The sequence below is a fragment of the Oncorhynchus mykiss genome, chromosome 15 (genome assembly GCF_057628025.1).
Source record: "Oncorhynchus mykiss isolate SJ-2025 chromosome 15, ASM5762802v1, whole genome shotgun sequence".
Lineage (NCBI taxonomy): Eukaryota > Metazoa > Chordata > Actinopteri > Salmoniformes > Salmonidae > Oncorhynchus > Oncorhynchus mykiss.
The window spans coordinates 11722501-11738641 of record NC_143036.1 but is presented as its reverse complement, the minus strand read 5'-3'; the positions used below and the strand labels follow the sequence as shown (position 1 = coordinate 11738641).

General features: G+C 43.7%; 1 protein-coding gene across 1 annotated transcript in view; it reads right to left on the bottom strand.

Annotated features, from left to right (window-relative positions):
• Nucleotides 1-16141, bottom strand: part of LOC110490910 (catenin delta-2-like) — a 616290-nt gene that overhangs the window by 241130 nt on the left and 359019 nt on the right. The gene's annotated exons all lie outside the window — the stretch shown is intronic.

Below are 16141 nucleotides of genomic sequence, written 5' to 3'. Positions count from 1 at the left end.
TAACTCACTGACATTAGACAGGTAAACATACCAGATATACAACTCACTGACATTAGACAGGTAAACATACCAGATATATAACTCACTGACATTAGACAGGTAAACATACCAGATATATAACTCACTGACATTAGACAGGTAAATATACCAGATATATAACTCACTGACATTAGACAGGTAAATATACCAGATATATAACTCACTGACATTAGACAGGTAAATATACCAGATATATAACTCACTGACATTAGACAGGTAAATATACCAGATGTACAACTCACTGACATTAGACAGGTAAACATACCAGATATATAACTCACTGACATTAGACAGGTAAATATACCAGATATACAACTCACTGACATTAGACAGGTAAACATACCAGATATATAACTCACTGACATTAGACAGGTAAATATACCAGATATATAACTCACTGACATTAGACAGGTAAATATACCAGATATATAACTCACTGACATTAGACAGGTAAATATACCAGATATACAACTCACTGACATTAGACAGGTAAATATACCAGATATATAACTCACTGACATTAGACAGGTAAATATACCAGATATATAACTCACTGACATTAGACAGGTAAATATACCAGATATACAACTCACTGACATTAGACAGGTAAATATACCAGATATATAACTCACTGACATTAGACAGGTAAATATACCAGATATACAACTCACTGACATTAGACAGGTAAATATACCAGATATATAACTCACTGACATTAGACAGGTAAATATACCAGATATATAACTCACTGACATTAGACAGGTAAACATACCAGATATATAACTCACTGACATTAGACAGGTAAACATACCAGATATATAACTCACTGACATTAGACAGGTAAACATACCAGATATATAACTCACTGACATTAGACAGGTAAATATACCAGATATATAACTCACTGACATTAGACAGGTAAATGTACCAGATATACAACTCACTACATTAGACAGGTAAACATACCAGATATATAACTCACTGACATTAACGTCTAAAGATCCTCATCACTCTCACATACCAGATATACAACTCACTGACAATCATTTGAAACATCCCCACATCCCCATCTCACTGACAATCATATCAAACATCCCCACAGGGATGCTGGCCCACGTTGACTCTACAAGATGCGTCTAGTGCCCTTTCAGATTCAAGACTGGCTAATAAACACAATATACAACTCACTGATATTAACGTCTTGTGCCCTTTCAGATTCAAGACTGGCTAATAAACACAATATACAACTCACTGATATTAACGTCTAGTGCCCTTTCAGATTCAAGACTGGCTAATAAACACAATATACAACTCACTGATATTAACGTCTTGTGCCCTTTCAGATTCAAGACTGGCTAATAAACACAATATACAACTCACTGATATTAACGTCTTGTGCCCTTTCAGATTCAAGACTGGCTAATAAACACAATATACAACTCACTGATATTAACGTCTTGTGCCCTTTCAGATTCAAGACTGGCTAATAAACACAATATACAACTCACTGATATTAACGTCTAGTGCCCTTTCAGATTCAAGACTGGCTAATATACACAATATGAAACTCACCGATATTAACGTCTTGATACAAGACTGGGCTCAGCTTTAAAATGAGAGCCTCATACCAGATACAGAGAAAAATGTCCTTATTAATGTATGGAGCACATACAGGAAGACTAGATATCAAACAATAACTCTTAATGTATGGAGCACATACAGGAAGATATCAAACAATAACTCTTAATGTATGGAGCACATACAGGAAGATATCAAACAATAACTCTTAATGTATGGAGCGCATACAGGAAGATATCAAACAATAACTCTTAATGTATGGAGCACATACAGGAAGATATCAAACAATAACTCTTAATGTGTGGAGCGCATAGAGGAAGACGAGATATCAAACAATAACTCAATGTATGGAGCGCATAGAGGAAGACTAGATATCAAACAATAACTCAATGTATGGAGCGCATAGAGGAAGACTGCTGAAAGGAACTCACTGACTCATATTAGCATTTTTCCCGCCTCCTGTTCAAATCATCTATAAGTGACATTGGTGGGCTTCACAATCTATTGTAGATACTTTTGGATGATTTGTAAATGTTTGAAACAGTGAACCTGTCCATAGACTGCTTACAGCGTAAGGAAACCAATATGTCATTTTGCAATTTGGGTGAACTATCCCTGTCATAAAAGATATACAACTCCCTGACCTTACCTTCTGCTGCCTAGGCAATATAGAACTTCACTTAAACATGAGAGCTGCACATTTTCCTTTAATCCAAGAGAAGACAGTAAGAGAGGAGAGAAGTGGAGATTCTGTTAAACTGACATATTTAAATAATCCCATTTAATACGATGGCCATGTCACAAGAGGATGTGGATGTGTTAAGTGTGTGAGAGAGAGTGTGTGTGTGTGTGTGTGTGTGTGTGAGAGAGAGAGAGAGAGTGTCTGTGTGTGTGTGTGTGTGTGTGTGTGAGAGAGAGAGTGTGTGTGTGTGTGTTTGTGTGTGTGTAGCTGAGTCATATATTAACACTGAGTACCCTATACTGCATCAAGTTATAGATTAGGTGTTGGGTGTGTGTGTGTGTGTGTGTGTGTGTGTGTGTGTGTGTGTGTGTGTGTCTGTGTGTGTGTGTGTGTGTGATGAGCTTCACAGGGTGGTGGAAGTGATGAGATTCACAGGGTGGTGGAAGTGATGAGCTTCACAGGGTGGTGGAAGTGATGAACTTCACAGGATGGTGGAAGTGATGAGCTTCATAGGGTGGTGGAAGTGATGAACTTCACAGGGTGGTGGAAGTGATGAGCTTCACAGGGTGGAGGAAGTGATGAAGTTTGGAAATGTGCATATTGTTTTTATGCAGATTTTAGAATATTCAAATGAACATCTGTCGCTATTTGGATGGAGAGCGAGAAAAGAGAGAGAGAGAGAGAAAGAGAGAGAGAGAGAGAGAGAGATAGAGAGAGAAGGGAGACAGGAGAGAGAGAGAGAGAGAGAGAGAGAGAGAGAGAGAGAAGGGAGACAGGAGAGAGAGATAGAGAGAGAGAGAGAGAGAGAGAGAGAGAGAGAGAGAGAGAGAGGGAGAGAGAGAGAGAGAGAGAGAGAGAGAAGGGAGACAGGAGAGAACACCTTTCAACAATGAAAGCAACAAATATGTCCTTGTCTTCTGTTCTTCTATCCTCTCCACTCCTCTCCTCTCCCATCTCCCTCCCCTCTCCCTCCTCTTTCCCTCCCATCTCCCTCTCCTCTCTCATCTCCCTCCCCTCTCCCTCTCCTCTCCGTCCCATCTCCCTCCCCTCTCCCTCCCCTTCCCCTCCCATCTCCCTCCCCTCCCCTCTCCCTCTCATCTCCCTCCCCTCCCCTCCCATCTCCCTCCCCTTTCCCTCTCCTCTCTCATCTCCCTCCCCTCTCCCTCTCCTCTCCGTCCCATCTCCCTCCCCTCTCCCTCTCCTCTCCGTCCCATCTCCCTCCCCTGTCCCTCTCATCTCCCTCCCCTCTCCCGCCCCTCTCCCTCTTTCAACAGATGATTTCAAAAACAAAACACTCCACAGTGAATCATGCTGCAGTCAAGAGTCTCACTAATCACTTCTGTTCAACTGTCAAGTTACAGAAAGCAACGATGGTGACAAAGTCATCTGTGCCAAACTGCTCAACTTATCGTCAGCAATCAGCATCATCAGCGAATTTACAACAATCATCACAAGTGTCACTATCGTCACTTCATTGTTTCAGAATCACATTTTCACCATGAGTAAAATCATATTTGCCATGTTTATATGACCATGTGGTTAACTTGCCCCCCCCCCCCACCCCTCACCCCCCACCCCCAGATTCTGTCCTCTGTCCAAGCCTCACGGTAAACCACATCATCATCATCATCATAAGAGAAGATAGCTAGAAGAATGGCTCCTTATCGCCAAGGTCACACATACACACGTGTACAGATGCATACAGACGCTCACACATGGAAGGGACAGACACACACAGATAGCGACCACACAGACAGGGAGAAATAACCACAATGGGCAATTTACTTAGAACACGTAGCGAAGATGGGCAAGGAACAGACACACACTCACACACAGCTCCTCAGGTCCAAGGTTCCCTCCCCTGGAGGTGATTCCATATCCCAGCATGCACTTCTCATGTGGAGAGGAAATTACCCCTGGGCCAACAGTGTGTCCTCTCTCTATCTTTCCCTCCTTCATCTCCTCCTCTATCTCTCTCGTTCTCCCACCTTCATTTTTTCTTGTCTCTCTCCTCCATCTTCTCTCTCTCTCTCTCTCTCTCTCTCTCTCTCACTCATTCATCTCCTCCTCTATCTCTCTCTTTCTCTCTCCTCTCCTCTCACCTTCATCTCTCTCTCCTTCATCATCATCATTCCTCTCCTCCATCTCCTCCTCCTCACTATTTTTATTCTCCTCTCTCTCTTTCTCTTTGACCTCTCTATCTCCTGTCTAATTTTCTTCTTCTCTCTCTTATCCGTCTCCCTTCTTCTCCTTCTCTACCCTTTAACTCCCTGTGGTCTCTCTCTCCTTCTTTCTTTGAGGCAGAAGGACAGAATAACAACAGAAGACAAAGGATGTGTCTAACTCTTTATGAAATAAGCTCCCTGGTGTCCCTAGTCTCTGCCTTACAATAGCCTCAGGTTTATTTTATATCACACTGTCATTTCAGGCTACAGTCTAACGTCTCTCTCCACATCCATTCACTACAACAGAACAATTACACTCTGAAGAGCCTCAATTTGTTGGGCATGGACTCTACAAGATGCTAAATGCGTTCCACAGGGATGCTGGCCCACGTTGACTCTACAAGATGCTAAAAGCGTTCCACAGGGATGCTGGCCCACGTTGACTCTACAAGATGCTAAATGCGTTCCACAGGGATGCTGGCCCACGTTGACTCCAATGCGTCCCACAGTTGTGTTAAGTTTGCTGAATGTTCTTTGGGTGGGGGACCATTCTTGATACACAGTGTGAAACACCCAGCAGCATGGCAGTTCTTGACACAAACTGGTGCGCCTGGCACCTACTACCAGACATCGTTCAAAGGCACTTCAGTAATTTGTCTTTCCCTTTCACCCTCTAAATGGCACACATACACACAATCCATGTCTCAATTGTCTCAAGCCTTAAAAATCATTCTCCTGTCTCCTCCCCTTCATCTAAACTGATTAATTAGGATTTAACAGGTGACATCAATAAGGGATCATAGCTTTCACCTGGATTCACCTGGAGAGTTTAAGTAATGGAAAGAGTAGGTGTTCTTGATGTTTTGTTTACTCAGTGTAGAGCAACGCTGAAGAAAGAGTCATCTCCTAGGTATAAGGAGTGTAAAATGTGGCTTGATATTCTATCTTATATAGGATGTGAATGTAAATGGCCCTTTGCTTCCAATTGTCTTGGACATCACAGGAGCAATCTTGAAGGATTTTTATTAGAGTCAGAAAAGGATGTTCATATGATAGGTAAGATATACAAAAACCTTTGTAGAGAGCCTATCCACCTGACAATCTCTTAGAAACTAAATATAAACTATTGGAACCAAGACTTGACTTAAAAATAACTGATCTTGGCACAAGATGGAAAGAAAGCTGGAACATAAGTACTGAAATTACAGTTACCATAAATGCTCGCTTAATCCAATATAAACTAATTTATTACACGAGATGATATTCAGAAATTCAACAGCACAATAGCAGAGTCATGTATTAAGTATAAAACTAACAATGACTCAATAATCCATATTGATTCTGGGAATGTTAAAAGTTATCCAAAAGTTATGGGCGGAGCTAGAAAGTTGGCTGTCAGAAGTATTACAATGTAAACATACTTTTAATCTGTCTGTCTGCATATTTCAAGACATGGAATATGAGGGTGTAGTGAGATATATAATTATTTTTTTACCCAATGGGCAGGACGATTCTCTTCTCATCACTCGTCTTGAAAAAAAGCACACTTAAAAACTTGGCACTAGGGATGGGGGTGTGGCACTAGGGATGGGGGTGTGGCACTAGGGATGGGGGTGTGGCACTAGGGATGGGGGTGTGACACTAGGGATGGGGATGTGGCACTAGGGATGGGGGTGTGGCACTAGGGATGGGGGTGTGACACTAGGGATGAGGGTATGACACTAGGGATGGGGGTGTGACACTAGGGATGGGGGTGTGACACTAGGGATGGGAGTGTGACACTAGGGATGGGGGTGTGACACTAGGGATGGGGGTGTGACACTAGGGATGGGGGTGTGACACTAGGGATGGGGGTGTGAGCATGTGGGTCTGGAAATAGGAGATGCAGTTGTTGCTTGTCTGCATTTGTTAGTTGTTGTTCATATGTGTTCAGTAAGTTTGTATTTGGTGTATTTTTTGTAATTTACAAAATAGTTTATTTTTAAAATAAAATGTCCCTTAGCTCACAGAGCTCAAAATTGTGCCTCAATTTTCATTTAGAGGAGTCTCCCACAGTCATACATAAACCATATGACCCTGTACACGACACTCACACACACCCCCCACTGCTCTGAACAAGCCCTCTTACTGAATAATGATGACAGCTCTCCTGCAGATCTCAGTGTATCATGTGGTGTCCCATTCCCCAGAGAAAACACACACAGTGACACACTGTGCTCTCGCTGAACTGACTCATGGTAAGGTGTCAGGATCCTGCTAGCCAATCAAAATGCAGCATCACATGCGTAAATACACACACGTACGCACGCACGCACGCACGCACGCACGCACGCACGCACACACACACACACACACACACACACACACACACACACACACACACACACAGTAAAAAGTGGGACTGATGTGCTTTTACTGATTGGAATGATCAGTATTCTATTCAAATTGTCTGAAATAAAGCAGCAATGTTTTAGATCGATGTGATTGTTTGAATTGAATGAAAGCCTCTTAATAAATAACAAACTGAAAGCCATGCCCTCAATAAGCCACGACGACTTCAACTCTTCTGATAGGTTGCTGCCACTACATTGCCATCACCAAACCTCATGCACATGCAGTGATGGCAATGTAGTGGCAGCCTACCTATCAGAAGAGTTGAAGGCGTGGCTTTTTGAGGGCATATTTTTGCCCACCCGTGAGAGTGAATGTCATTCCATTTATTGCCTATCGTCTATTGTAGTCGTTATTTAATCCAAACCTTTAACACTGCCAGCATCTGTAACGATACGATGTGCATGTGATAATAAAGAGTGATAAGGTTTCTAGGTTAAAGGGATGCTTGGGGATTTTGGCAACGGGGCCATATATCTAATTCCCAAAAGTCAGATGAACTCGTGGATACAATTTCTCGTGTCCAAGTGACGGATGTTAGAGGTAGTTTCACGAGCTAATGCTAACTAGCGTTAGCGCAACGACTGGAAGTCTATCGGTGTCTAATAGTCATTGCTTGGTTATGATATTGTGGTTACTACATGTGAAGGTTTTCTGTAAATAATAAGTTTGAAAACATTATTCAAGTCACAAACTTGAACAAACTTAATGTACTAATTTTCAGGGAATTGACTCAATTGCTGGTAAACCAATTGAATAAATTTGGAAAGTAAAGTAAAGTAAAAAGCAAACTTGGAACAAGATGAAAAAATGTGTTGTATTTACATGGAATATAAGTTTGTATTTGTTAGGTTTAACCAAAGGGGATAAGTAGGTTGAACGTTGAAAGAAATAGGTTGCAACTCGAAATATAGGTTTGTTATAACACAATATTAAATATAACAATATAACAGACAAACAATATAAAAATATTTTTTTTAATAATAAAAGTAAAAATAGATACACAATGAGTAACGATGATTTGGCTGTATACAGGGAGTACCAGTACAGAGTTGATGTGCAGGGGTACAAGGTCATTGAGGTAGCTATGTACATATTGTATAACAAGTAGCAGCAGTGTATGTGATGAGTCAAAAGAGCGTCAATGCAGATAGTTAAATTGTAAACCTAATAGCAGACTAACTATTTAGCAGTCTTATGGCTTAGGTATAGAAACTGTTTAGAGTCCTATTGGTTCCAGACTTGGTGCATTGGTACTGCTTGCCGTGAGGTTGCAGAGAGAACATTCCATGACTTTGGTGGCTGGAGTCTTTGACAATTTTTAGGGCCTTCCTCTGACACCACCTGGTATAGAGGTCTTAAATGGCAGGAAGCTCAGCCCCAGTGATGTACTGGGCCATCCGGACTACCCTCTGTAGTGCCTTGCGGTCAGATGCCAAGCAGTTGCCATACCAGGCGGTGGTGCAGGCAGTCAAGATGCTCTCAATGGTGAAGCTGTATAATTTTTTTAGGATCTGAGGGTCCGTGACAAATTCTTTCAGCCTCCTCTGAGAGGGAAGAGGCGTTGTCGTGCCCTCTTCACCACTGTGATGGTGTGTGTGGACCATGATAGATCCTTAGTGATGTGGATACAGAGGAAGTTGAAGCTCTTGACCCGCTCCACTACAGACCGTCGATGTGAAAGGGTGCTTGGCCATCCGTTTCCTGTAGTCCATGATCAGCTCCTTAATGATGTGTTGCATCCGTGCCACACAGTCGTGGGTGAACGGGGAGTACAGGAGAGGACTAAGCATGCACCCCTGAGGGGTCCCCGTGTTGAGGTTCACAATGGCGGATGTGTTGTTGCCTACCCTCACCCCCTGGGGCATCCCCTCTGGAAGTCCAGGATCCAGTGGCAGAGGGAGGTGTTTAGTCCCAGGGCCCTTACCTTAGTGATACGCTTGGAGGGCACAATGGTATTGAACGCTGAGCTGTAGTAATTGAACAGCATTCTCACGTAGGTGTTCCTTTTTGCCAAGTGGGATAGGGCAGTGTGGAGTGCAATAGAGAATGCATCATCTGTGGATCTGTTGGGGAGGTATGCAAATTGAAGTGGGTCCAGGGTGTCTGAGATTATGGTGTTGATGTGAACCACAACCAGCCTCTCAAAGCAGAACCTTGAGACTTCCTTAATAGTAGAGATCACATAAAAGCTGTTGTTAACAAAAAGACATGCACCAACCACCTTGAGCTTACCCTATTGCTGTATCAATAATGTTAGTCACATTGAAATTAAAGAGCAAACAGGTTGTATGTTTTTATCTCTGGTGTGGAGTGGGTAGCAGGGTGGGTTAGGGTGATGTTACCATCTCTGATGTGTAGTGGGTAGAAGGGAGGGTTGGGTGATGCTACTATCTCTGGTGTGGAGTGGGTAGCAGGGGTGGGTTTGGGTGGGTAGCAGGGTGGGTTTGGGTGGGTAGCAGGGTGGGTTTGGGTGGGTATCAGGGTGGATTTGGGTGGGTATCAAGGTGGATTTGGGTGGGTAGCAGGGTGGGTTTGGGTGAGTAGCAGGGTGGGTTTGGGTGGGTAGCAGGGTGGGTTTGGGTGGGTAGCAGGGTGGGTTTGGGTGGGTAGCAGGGTGGGTTTGGGTGGGTAGCAGGGTGGGTTTGGGTGGGTAGCAGGGGTTGGTTTGGGTGGGTAGCAGGGTGGGTTTGGGTGGGTAGCAGGGTGGGTTTGGGTGGGTAGCAGGGTGGGTAGCAGGGTGGGTAGCAGGGTGGGTAGCAGGGTGGGTAGCAGGGTGGGTTATATGTTATAGCAGAATGTGGCTATGTATTAAAGTATGGTTGTTACAGCTCAATGTTACGGATTTAGAATTTTCGTTGCCATGTGTGTGTGTGTGTGTGTGTGTCTGTGTGTGTCTGTGTCTGTGTGTGTGTGTGTGTGTGCATGCCTGATTGTGTGTGTGTAGCCCTCTAGGTGAAGTGTTTAGTAATGTGGGGCGACACAGTAGTCTGCCCTTTAACTAGGACATTAACAGGCCTACAGGAACACACACACACACACACACACACACACACACACACACACACACACACACACACACACACACACACACACACACACACACACACACAGAAAAACACAAACTACATCGCTAGACGCTTCAGCCCCAGAGGGCCGCTCTGACATATGGGTCACAAAACCAGGCACTTTGTCTGGGGTTCAACACAAGCTGCAGGCTGAGATATAGACCCAGTACATCTCACATCACTTAGATTACATGACATTAATAACACATTCATTATATAAGATGATATGAGTCACCATGCATATTTACTCTGGATGGATACAGTTTTATATTGCATATGGCTCTCAGACCTACCTACGTTCACTCAAGGTTACAGCATTAACTATCTGACACACTAAGGTGGCAAGCTGACAGGCAGGCTTCACTGAGGGCACTGAGTGGTATATTCTGTCATATTTCTGTGAATGGTGTCGTGCTCACAGCTCTGACCACCGTGGCTTAGTAAGAAAGAGAGAGAGAGATAATGAAAAATGCATTCAAGAGCTCTCTCTCTCTCCTTTCTCCCTCTATCTCTCTCTCTCCTTTCTCCCTCTCTCCTTTCTCCCTCTATCTCTCTCTCTCCTTTCTTCCTCTCTCCTGTCTCCCTCTCTCCTTTCTCCCTCTATCTCTCTCTATCTCCCTCTCTCCTGTCTCCCTCTCTCTCTCTCTCTATCTCCCTCTCTCCTGTCTCCCTCTAACTTCTTTCTCTCTCTATCTACCACTATGTCCCACTCCCCTTTCTCCATCTATTCTCCCTCTCTCCTTTCAGCCTCTACCTCTCTCTATCCTTTCTCTTTCTATCTACCACTATCTCCCTCTCTCCTTTCAGCCTCTACCTCTCTCTCTCCATTTTATCTCTGTGGTTTTTCACCCAATAGATATGGGAGTTTATCAAAATTGGATTTGTTTGCAAATTCTTTGCGGGTCTGTGAAATCTGAGGGAAATATGTGTCTCTAATATGGTCATATATTTGCCAGAAGGTTTGGAAGTGAAGTTCAGTTTCCACCTCATTTTCTGGGCATTGAGCACATAGCATGTCTTCTCTTGAGAGCCAGGTCGACCTTTCTCATTTGCAAGGCTATGCTCACTGAGTCTGTACATAGTCAAAGCTTTCCTTCATTTTGGGTCAGGTATTCTGCCACTGTGTAATCTCTGTTTCGGGCAAAAAATAATTCCAGTTTGCTCTGTTTTTTGGTTCATTCTTTCCAATGTGTCAAGTAACTACCTTTTTGATTTCTCATGATTTGGTTGGGTCTCACTGTGATGCTGTTCTGGCGATCTGTGGGTTCTCGTTGTGTTTGTGAACAGAGCCCCAGGACTAGGAATGTTATGGTGACCATATTACCTCCACACCGGCGGTCACAAATCATGATGGCCAAACCTGCTACCAAACTTGCTAACTGCCTGGTACTCAGCACTCTATTGTCCCTCTAAATGAGCAACCAGAGGGAAAACATTTCTAGACCACCTTTACTCCAAACTCAGAGATGCTTAAAACGCTTTATCTCGCTCTCCATCTGGCAAATCTGACCATAATTCTATCCTCCTGATTCCTGCTTACAAGGAAAAACTAAAGCAGGAAGCAACCAGTGTCTCGGTGCATAAGAAAGTTGTCAGATGAAGCAGATGCCAAGCTACAGGACTGTTTTGCGAGCACAGACTGGAATATGTTCCGGGATTCTTCCGATGGCCTTGAGGAGTACACTACATCAGTCATTGGCTTCATAAATAAGTGTATCGATGAAGTCGTCCCCACAGTGACTGTACATACATACCCCAACCAGAGGCCATGGATTACAGGCAACATCCGCACCTAACTAAAGGCTAGAGCTGCCACTTTCAAGGAGCTAGACTCTAACCCGGAAGCTTATAAGAAATCCTGTTATGCCCTCCGACAAACCATCAAACAGGCAAAGCGTCAATACAGGACAAAGATTGAATCATACTACACCAGCTCCGACGCTCGTCAGATGTGGCAGGGTTTGCAAGCTATTACAAAGGGAAGCACAGCCGCGAGATGCCCAGTGACACGAACCTACCAGATGAGCTAAATTACTTCTATGCTCGCTTCGAGGCAAGTTTTTTTTTATTTTATTTTTTTTTATTTCACCTTTATTTAACCAGGTAGGCTAGTTGAGAACAAGTTCTCATTTACAACTGCGACCTGGCCAAGATAAAGCATAGCAGTGTGAACAGACAACACAGAGTTACACATGGAGTAAACTATTAACAAGTCAATAACACAGTAGAAAAAAAGGGGAGTCTATATATACATTGTGTGCAAAAGGCATGAGAAGGTAGGCAAATAATTACAATTATGCAGATTAACACTGGAGTGATAAATGATCAGATGGTTATGTACAGGTAGAGATTGGTGTGCAAAAGAGCAGAAAAATAAAAATAAATAAATAAAAACAGTATGGGGATGAGGTAGGTGAAAATGGGTGGGCTATTTACCAATAGACTATGTACAGCTGCAGCGATCGGTTAGCTGCTCGGATAGCAGATGTTTGAAGTTGGTGAGGGAGATAAAAGTCTCCAACTTCAGCGATTTTTGCAATTCGTTCCAGTCACAGGCAGCAGAGAACTGGAACGAAAGGCGGCCAAATGAGGTGTTGGCTTTAGGGATGATCAGTGAGATACACCTGCTGGAGCGCGTGCTACGGATGGGTGTTGCCATCGTAACCAGTGAGCTGAGATAAGGCGGAGCTTTACCTAGCATGGACTTGTAGATGACCTGGAGCCAGTGGGTCTGGCGACGAATATGTAGCGAGGGCCAGCCGACTAGAGCATACAAGTCGCAGTAACACTTAAGCATACATGAGAGCATCAGCTGTTCCGGACGTGTGATCATGTTCTCCATAGACCTTTGAACAGGTCAACATTCACAGACGGATTACCAGGACGTGTACTCCCAGCATACGCTGACCAACTGGCAGTTGTCTTCACTGATATTTTCAACTTGTCCCTGACTGAGTCTGTAATACCAATATGTTTTAAGCAGACCACCATAGTCCCTGTGCCCAAGAACACTAAGGTAACGTGCCTAAAGGACTACGGACCCAAAGCACTCAAGTCTGTAGCCATGAAGTGCTTTGAAAGGCTGGTGATGGCTCACTTTGAAACCATTATCCCAGAAACCCTAGAACCACTCTAATTTGCATAGAACCCTAGAAACACTCCGCCCCGACAGATCCACAGATGATGCAATCTCTATTGCACCCAACACTGCCCTTTCACACCTGGACAAAAGGAACACCTATGTGAGAATTCTATTCATTGACTACAGCTCAGTGTTCAACACCATAGTGCCCTCTAAGCTCACTAAGCTAAGGACCCTGGGACTAAACACCTCCCTCTGCAACTGGATCCTGGACTTCCTGATGGGTCGCCCCCAGGTGGTAAGAGTAGGTAACAATACATCCTCCACGTTGATCCTCAAGACGGGGGCCTCTCAGGGGCGCGTGCTCAGGCCCCTCCTGTACTCCATGTCCACTCAAGACTGCATGGCCAGGCACGACTCCAACACCATCATCAAGTTTGCTGATGACACAACAGTGATAGGCCTGATCACCAACAACGATGAGACAGCCTATAGAGAGGTGTTCAAGACCTGGCCGGGTGGTGCCAGGACAACAACCTCTCCATCAACGTGATCAAAACAAAGGAGATTATTGTAGACTGTAGGAAAAGGAGGACCGAGCACGCCCCCATTCTCATTGACGGTGCTGTCATGCCATCCAGGACCCCTATACCAAGTGGTGTCAGAGGAAGGCCCTAAAAATTGTCAAAGCCTCCAGCCACCCTAGTCCTGGATTGCTTCTCTCTGCTACCACACGGCAAGCGGTACCGGAGCGCCAAGTTGAGGTCCAAAAGGCTTCTACACCCAAGCCATAAGACTCCTGAACAGCTAATCAAAGGGCTACCCAGACCCCTCTTTATGCTGCTGCTACTCTCTGTTTATTATCTATGCATAGTCACTTTAACTCTCCCTACATATACATATTACCTCAATTACCTTGACTTACCGGTGCCCCCATGCATTGACTCTGTACCAGTACCCCCTGTATATAGCCTCCACATTGACTCTGTACCGGTACCACCTGTATATAGCCTCCACTTTGACTCTGTACCGGTACCCCCTGTATATAGCCTCCACATTGACTCTGTACCGGTACCCCCTGTATATAGCCTCCACATTGACTCTGTACCGGTACCCCCTGTATATAGCCTCCACATTGACTCTGTACCGGTACCACCTGTATATAGCCTCCACTTTGACTCTGTACCGGTACCCCCTGTATATAGCACTGCTATTGTTATTTTACTGCTGCTGTTTATTATTTTGTACTTAACACTTGGTTTTCTTTAAACTTCTTAAATAATTTTGGGTTAAAGGATTGTAAGTAAGCATTTCACTGTTGTATTTGGCGCATGTGACTAATAACATTTTATTTGATTTGAAACAATAGGCGTTTGACTTCAGATTCTAGGTGGGTGAGGCTGGGTCCTGCAGACTATTCTAGTGCCCTCGCCAATTCGCATATATATATATATATATATATATATATATATACAGTGCCTTGCGAAAGTATTCGGCCCCCTTGAACTTTGCGACCTTTTGCCACATTTCAGGCTTCAAACATAAAGATATAAAACTGTATTTTTTTGTGAAGAATCAACAACAAGTGGGACACAATCATGAAGTGGAACGACATTTATTGGATATTTCAAACTTTTTTAACAAATCAAAAACTGAAAAATTGGGCGTGCAAAATTATTCAGCCCCTTTACTTTCAGTGCAGCAAACTCTCTCCAGAAGTTCAGTGAGGATCTCTGAATGATCCAATGTTGACCTAAATGACTAATGATGATAAATACAATCCACCTGTGTGTAATCAAGTCTCCGTATCAATGCACCTGCACTGTGATAGTCTCAGAGGTCCGTTAAAAGCGCAGAGAGCATCATGAAGAACAAGGAACACACCAGGCAGGTCCGAGATACTGTTGTGAAGACGTTTAAAGCCGGATTTGGCTACAAAAAGATTTCCCAAGCTTTAAACATCCCAAGGAGCACTGTGCAAGCGATAATATTGAAATGGAAGGAGTATCAGACCACTGCAAATCTACCAAGACCTGGCCGTCCCTCTAAACTTTCAGCTCATACAGGAGAAGACTGATCAGAGATGCAGCCAAGAGGCCCATGATCACTCTGGATGAACTGCAGAGATCTACAGCTGAGGTGGGAGACTCTGTCCATAGGACAACAATCAGTCGTATATTGCACAAATCTGGCCCTTATGGAAGAGTGGCAAGAAGAAAGCAATTTCTTAAAGATATCCATAAAAAGTGTTGTTTAAAGTTTGCCACAAGCCACCTGGGAGACACACCAAACATGTGGAAGAAGGTGCTCTGGTCAGATGAAAACAAAATTGAACTTTTTGGCAACAATGCAAAACGTTATGTTTGGCGTAAAAGCAACACAGCTGAACACACCATCCCCACTGTCAAACATGGTGGTGGTAGCATCATGGTTTGGGCCTGCTTTTCTTCAGCAGGGACAGGGAAGATGGTTAAAATTGATGGGAAGATGGATGGAGCCAAATACAGGACCATTCTGGAAGAAAACCTGATGGAGTCTGCAAAAGACCTGAGACTGGGACGGAGATTTGTCTTCCAACAAGACAATGATCCAAAACATAAAGCAAAATCTACAATGGAATGGTTCAAAAATAAACATATCCAGGTGTTAGAATGGCCAAGTCAAAGTCCAGACCTGAATCCAATCGAGAATCTGTGGAAAGAACTGAAAACTGCTGTTCACAAATGCTCTCCATCCAACCTCACTGAGCTCGAGCTGTTTTGCAAGGAGGAATGGGAAAAAATGTCAGTCTCTCGATGTGCAAAACTGATAGAGACATACCCCAAGCAACTTACAGCTGTAATCGCAGCAAAAGGTGGCGCAACAAAGTATTAACTTAAGGGGGCTGAATAATTTTGCACGCCCAATTTTTCAGTTTTTGATTTGTTAAAAAAGTTTGAAATATCCAATAAATGTCGTTCCACTTCATGATTGTGTCCCACTTGTTGTTGATTCTTCACAAAAAAATACAGTTTTATATCTTTATGTTTGAAGCCTGAAAGGTGGCAAAAGGTCGCAAAGTTCAAGGGGGCCGAATACTTTCGCAAGGCACTGTATATACACATTGAAGAGTGTGGGGCTCAAGCTGCATCCCTGT